A 7,500-nucleotide genomic window follows, 5' to 3' on the forward strand; every position below is an offset into this window, starting at 1 on the left:
TCCAATTAATTCCTTATATTCTTCTGAGCGCCTTATTTTCAAATGCTAAGAATTTATTACCCAAAGTCACTGTACTGTACCATTACTCATGCCCATAAATCAAAATTCTCCTAACCATTGCCTTATAAATTTTGATTTTTGTATGCACAGAAAAATTGCTATTATTCAAAATATTTTTAAGCATTCCCATTACCTGATGAGACTTTTTGTAATCTTTCCATAAATTCTGTGCTCAGAGAACCGTCTTTATCTAAATAAGTGCCTAAATATTTAAACTTATCCACTTGCTTTACAACCAAGCCTTCAATTAGACAATCCTGTGCATTTTCAATAATCACATTCATGATTTCAGTTTTTCCATTATTAATAACCAAACCAGCCTTTCGACCTTCACTCACTAGACAATCCAACACACTCTGCGTCTTTTCTGGTCCCCCGCAAATCAAAACCATATCATCAGCATAATCCAAGTCGAGAAGTTTCACATTTTCTCCCCAGAGTATACCTGCGTCGTTTCTCTTTTAACCCTTCTTATAACGTAATCTACGACCAATACAAACATCTGAAGAGACAGAATGCCATCCTGAATCACACCAGACTTGACTTCAAAGGGATCAACAATCACTTTACAAGAAGTGCCCTCATGCATGTTCATGATAACCGTCACAAACTTTTCCGTTATTCCATTATGCCTCATGATTTTTCCCATAGTCTAAAACATCCCATTCTTCCCGAAATTACTCTAATGCAAGGCTGGTATTTTACCCCTACTCAGATCTCCTTTCACCCATATCTCACTAGATAACATCTTCAAGACAAATACTAATCTATCCTTCTCCACTTTAAACATTTCCGGGAATAAACTATCTTTTCCTGGTACCTTATAATTCTGTAACTGTTTTATTGCCTTAACTACTTCTTCTAGCCTGATCTCACCTTCACCAATATTTAAATCTTCCTGACAAGGCGGTATATCCTCTTCTGGGGAGACTGGTCTATTAAGAACTGCCTCAAAGTGCTCTTTCCATCTATTTCTGATTTCAACATTTTCGGTCAATAAATTACCTTCTATATCCCTGACTGGTATATCCTTACGCTTACCAGCACTGCCACTCAGCTCTCCAATAGCTTTATATGCTATTCTTTGACTCTGACCATCATTTTTATTAATTAATTTTTCAGTGTCCACAACCTTTTTATTAACAGATCTTCTTTTATCACTCTTAGTCTTTTAACGTCTGAATCCAAACTCAAGTACTTAGTTCTTGCTAATTCAAAATCTTCATCAGCAACAAAATGCATCTCACTCCTCGATTTTGCCTCACCTCTCATTTTGGTCATACCCCATGTTTCCTCAGACATCCACATCTTTTTCCTCAATCTGAGTCTCCTTCTGATCGTACAGCCAGCAGCCTCATGCAAAGCTTTATCCACATCCTCCGACATCTCATCTACACTTCTCCCTCCCTCCTCCAGTGTTTCTAACATCAAAAACCTGTTTCTGCATTCTATTCTAAATTCCTCCTTTTCGTCTCCTTCCCTTCTAGGCATATCAGTATCGTACCTATCAACAACAGGTTTTCCCTTCTTCGGACTTTTTAGATTTAGTCTTATTTTTGCAACGCTGAGATGATGATCACTACCAATAACTGCTCCCCGATTAACACGAACATCTAGCAAAGAACTTCTATGCCTTTTACTAACAGCAATATGATCAGTCTGATTTTTATATTTTCCACACGGTGACACCCATGTCGTCTTGTGTATATTGTGATGTTGAAAAAGTGTGCCCCTAATGACTAAGCCATTTTGTAGACAGAAACTCCTCAAACCTTACTTCATTTTCACTCATCCTACCGCCAGCACCCATCTTGCCCACACAAGCCTCAAATCCCTCATTCGAGCAGCCCATTATTGCATTGAAGTCTCCAGTACAAATCAAAACATCATGTCTAGCAACTCTTGCTATTCCTTCCTGCAGCTTTCCATAAAATGCTTCTTTCCTTTCATCAGGTGCATCATTAGTGGGTGCATAACACACAGACAGACTGATGTTATCATGATTTGACTTGAACCGTGCGTACAACAATCGCTCGTCCATAGGATTCCATTCACATAGAGCGTTCTTTGCCTCGCATCCCAACAGCAGTCCTACTCCCTGATAATGCATTCCATCCCGTCGACCAGACGTCAAAAAACGTAAATTATTTCCCAAATCCAATTTATCGACACCAGTTAGTCTTGTCTCTGTTACAGCACAAATGTCTAATTCATAACTTTGAAAAACTGCCACTATCTCTTCAATTTTGCTATCCTGATGTAGCGTTCTCACATTCCAATTGCCAATTTTGATAGTATTTTTAGCATGAATAAAAGAATTAGGAGACCGTGAGATTCTTATCACCCCCTGCCCATTTAAGGGCTGCACGGGACGTGGTATAGTTCTTCATTGGAGGGGTGGGTAGAGCTCTCGGCTAGCATGCTGTTGGCCCAACGTTCGACTCTCCGACCGGCAAATGAAGAATTAGAGGAATTTATTTCTGGTGATAGAAATTCATTTCTCGCCATAATGTGGTTCAGATTCCACAATAAACTGTAGGTCCCTTTGCTAGGTAACCAGTTGGTTCTTAGCCACGTAAAATAAATCTAATCCTTTGGGCCAACCCTAGGAGAGCTGTTAATCAGCTCAGGGTCTGGTTAAACTAAATATACTTAACTTTAACGGGACGGGAGGCCAGTCTTCTTCTGTCAGAGTCCATCAAGGTTTCTTTGGCTAGCTACATGACCACCTCACCACAGTGTTACACTCGCAGTGGGCAGATAATTTGCCTACATGCCCACACCCGAAAGGTTCAGCTATGCTGAGACCAATCGCATGCCGTCGTACTTCCCAGCCATTTCACTCTCAAGGAGTTTTATCTGCCTGAGAAGCAAGCACCTCCCTGCTCCCAGGAGCTTCGATCTGTGTGGGTAGAAGGTGATCACTCCCTCAATAGCTATATATAATGTATGAAGCCACACTCACCTTATGTATATATATGAGTGTGTGCTGCTTGTGTAGTTATATGCACACACTCATGTATCTATCTATCTATCTATCTATCTATCTATCTATCTATCTATCTATATATATATATATATATATATATATATATATATATATATATATATATATATATATATATATATATATACACACACACACACACACACACACGCGCGCACACTACTTTTTCTTTTTCCCACGTGATTACATTTTTACAGCAACACTAGCGGGTCCTTGAAAAAGGACAAGACACTCTTACATTCATACTTTAACTGCTGAATCGTGTTTGAGCTCCTTGTACAGATAAATTGAACATCATTATATTGTTTCATAGCCTTACAAAGAAAGATCATCAATATCGTATCGAACCACTTGCACTCACTGTTCCACTAACCAGTGTCTCGCGTGCACTCTCATGCTTATATATCACCTATACAACTTTTACCCATTAAATGGGATGGCTCCACGAGATGTTATTTGTGGGGTGTAGTTGCGAGCCTCATGCCCTTCTAAAGCCTGACTGTGACCCACACACAAACACACATATCTATCAACCATCCGTCTATCTATCTATCTATCTATCTATCCATCTATATATATATATATATATATATATATGTACATATATACATATATATATATATATATATATATATATATATATATATATATATATATATATATAATAAATGTCGGCACTAATATCATATATAAATTGTGTTGCTTGTGCGGTTCCCTGTGAAAGAAAGATTCACAAAAGACGTGATGCACCTCACTGACAAATGAATGGACAACTCAGAATTATTAAGCAAACCAAGTCATTTAGGAACTAATGACGTAAAAGAAGAATGAGATAACCAAAGAAAAATCACACGAAGTAAAGAAATGGAAGAATAAATATTCGTGAAGGCCAGTCGTGCAGCGCAATGAAGCAATTGGACTTCGTAAGGTTGCGTCTGACACTCTGCTCCAGAAAAAACGATCTCTCTCTCTCTCTCTCTCTCTCTCTCTCTCTCTCTCTCTCTCTCTCTCTCTCTCTCTCTCTGAGCCATCTGTGTTTGCTTCTAGTGACGTCAGATGTCTCTGCCTCATCCTCCTTGCTCGTCTGCACACGGAAGACGCAAGGTTAAGTACAGGTGAGGCAATCGAACTACTTGGCATGCCTAGACTTACATAGAACGCGTAAGCTGACTGGTCGAGGGGAACACTGGCTGACCAATAGGCGAAGAGTTACGATATAAGAGACTAAATTCTCGAAGTAATATAATGCTTGTCTGTGGCTTTAGCTATCTTTAATTGTATTTGTGCCTTAAACATATAATAAAATGTTATATAATAAGTGGAAGCCTTTGAGATTATTTTATACATGCCGCGGACAATATGAAGCAGGAAATTATGATTATGAATAACATAATCAGTGGTTACGAGCAAAGCAATCAATAGTTTGATTTCTTTTGAAGCTAAAAATATTTTCAGTTTCGTTATTTAGTATTGTAGTATTCGCTTCAATTGCGTATACAGAATGAATTTCTTCTGGTAAGTGAAATTTATGAAGATATCGGAACAAAAGTAATAGCATTCATGTTAGGTTGTAATTAAGTAGACCACAAGGGAATAGCGAAGATGACTCAGTTTCTAGAAATAATGTGCAAGAATTGAGTAGAAATTATTTTATTTGAAACTTATCTATAGAAAAGCAGCTTGAGACAATATCTTTTATTTTTATATTTAGAAGTTTATATAGATAACAATATTTGCTTCACTAGAAGCTCATACAGATGTATGTACAACATCTGTGAGAGAGAGAGAGAGAGAGAGAGAGAGAGAGAGAGAGAGAGAGAGAGAGAGAGAGAGAGACTCCCACTTGTTTCTCTAAAAGCTCATAGGTTACTAAGTTTATATGCAGTTGATATATACTTTTGTTGTCAGAGAGAGAGAGAGGAACTCCGACTTGCTTCACTAAAAGCTCATAGGCTACTGAATTTATAGGCAGATGATATGTACTTTTGTTCTTGAAGAGAGAGAGAGAGAGAGCGACTCCGACTAGCTTCGCTGAAAGCTCATAAACTACTGAATTTATATGCGATAGATACGTACTTTTGTTCTCAAACAAAGAAAGAGGGAGAATCGTAAAACTCCAACAATAAAGAGTGGCTTGAAAATCCGATTGAGGCCCGCATATAACCACTCCATAAGAATTATTAAATTAAAGTTGAAAGACAGGTAATAAAAAGCTGCTCCCAGTTCCATGATAATTTGAATAGCTTTTTAAACTGCTATATGAATAAATCAGAGCCGTGAACAGATGCTGAACAATGGGAATACTGTACCAGGATATGACTAACCACACGCGCGAAACCAATTATGGCACGAGGTCTTTTAACAACACCCATCTCTGGAACCTTCTTTGGTGCGTATCCAGACGACTCTCGTTCATTCAGATGATTGTCAAAGGTGAGGAATCCCTTATTCATTATTGCCTCAACTTTCTGGACAGGTAAGGAGGCACATCTTTTGGTAGTACGTACACCTGTAAGGTTGTGTGTGTGTAGTACGTACACCTATGAGGATGCAAGATTCGTCAGACGAACGCTGGAGAGGGCTCCCTGACTCCAGCCCAGACTGACATGTGGGCGGAGCGTCACGCTCCGGTTGTGTTGGAGATGTTGTTATAGGTTGTGGTGCTTTCTTGGCTCTCACATATGTTTAAAACAATCCTGCATTTTGTTATCTCTATATTATGGAAGACAACTATGCTCATTCATATGTTTGATGGTCAGGGTCCAGATCTCAAAAATCGTTTTAATTAAGGAGTAAAAAGAGATTTATCAAACAATGTAGAGGATGACCTTCGGCCTTGGACTAATTTTCACTCACTCCATACATCATGTTTGATTTTCTTGATTTTAAACTTGTACGAGGTCAAGAAAAGGGTCATAGTTGGCTAAGGGTACCCAGCATCCCGTCCATTTAAATTATTTGAATTTATGCTGCTTGATTGAAGGAAGCACCTGTGTTATCGTTTACTGTGGTTGGGTGATCTTGAAACCCCAGTTAGTAACCTTACACCTGGAGGAAACCATAAAACCATGTTCTCAAAGTCTGGTCTGTGCCAAGTAGAGTCTGTGCAGTGGCTCTGATAAGAGATCCTTTGTTAGTGAGGTCACTCAAGCACATCTCATGTTTTTTTTCAGTTTTGTCTCCTGTTATTTATTTATTTATTTATTTATTTATTTTGCTCCTAATTTCTTATGAGAAAAAAATTTAATGGCCTTTGTCCTTCTTCCCAGAATGTGATAGAGAACCTCATTATAGAAATTGTGACTTACATTTATTTAGAATTTCTATGGTCTAACATCGTAAGAAATGGTAAAAAGTTGAGTGTGTAAGTAAAAACTCGTGTTTATTTTTACAAGCTATGAGGTCCAATGCCAAATTTATAATACGGCAAAAGGAATGGATTAAAACCTTTCCTTTACACTAATTAGTATTTATAAATATATTCTTGTACATAAGTATAAGTAAAAACTCATATTTCTTTTTACAAGGTATAAGGTTCAATGCAAAATTTATTATACGGCGAAAGGAATGGATTAAAACCTTTCCCCTTACACTAATTAGTATATATGAATACCTTCTAAAGTATAAGAATTGATCTAATTTTCAAAAACTTATATTTTCTTCCGTACAATACGTCTTACTTCCTAGCTAGTAAGCATATGCTGCATGATAGATTATCTAGAAAATACCTTGCTCGCGTTCCTCTTACTTATTGTTTTTCGTCTTTTCATTGCTTCAAGACCATCATTGCTATCCTGTCATTGGTAATGTGCCTTTTCCGAAGGAATTTTTGTGTCCTGCGTGTCACTGTTTGTACCCAGTATTGTGTACTTCCAGAATTTCTAGATCATTTCTTTCTATAAAATTGTTAGTTTAAGATTTATACTGTTCTCGTTTCTTGTTTTAACTATGCTGAATTCATTGTTTTTATTACAAGGGTTTTTACTTTAAACTTTCTCTGGAGATAATGGATTGAAAACTGACTCTGTAACTCAGTTTGATTAAAGAAAATGAAAGATGCATTACTAAAATAATAGAATATTTAATGCCTGCGGACAAATATTATAGACTTGCAGTGCTCAGATTTTTCAGTCTTTATACTGAATAAATTTTTTTTTTATATAATACAAGGGTTGTGTGCTTTCAACGCCCTCTAGCGTTACTGAATTGAAAAATGAACATGTAACTTAACTTTCAAACGTAATGCAGGGGTCTAGGAACAAATATCATGAATTTTCTGTGTTCTCATTTGTCTGTTAAAACCATTTTTTCTGTTTCTACGCTACAGGCTGAGTTCCTCATTCCAGGTTCATTGATCCTAGATATTTCTACCGCCGGATCATTGCTCATGCGCAGGATACGGCTGTTAACTGTAGATTACGACATCTTGCTTA

General features: G+C 37.4%; 1 protein-coding gene across 3 annotated transcripts in view; it reads left to right on the top strand.

Moving 5' to 3' along the window:
- Positions 1–7,500, top strand: part of LOC136855611 (zinc finger CCHC-type and RNA-binding motif-containing protein 1-like) — a 137,028-nt gene that overhangs the window by 90,381 nt on the left and 39,147 nt on the right. Inside the window, exon 7 of one of the 3 annotated variants that reach the window (XR_010858083.1) lies at positions 7,395–7,500. This exon is cut by the window's right edge and continues 23 nt beyond it. The exons of the other annotated variants lie outside the window; for them this stretch is intronic. The gene's annotated coding sequence lies outside the window, so the exon portion shown is untranslated. The remainder of the gene's footprint in view (positions 1–7,394) is intronic. 3 annotated transcript variants of the gene reach the window in all.

Source organism: Macrobrachium rosenbergii, chromosome 3 (genome assembly GCF_040412425.1).
Source record: "Macrobrachium rosenbergii isolate ZJJX-2024 chromosome 3, ASM4041242v1, whole genome shotgun sequence".
In the NCBI taxonomy this organism is placed as follows: Eukaryota; Metazoa; Arthropoda; class Malacostraca; order Decapoda; family Palaemonidae; genus Macrobrachium; species Macrobrachium rosenbergii.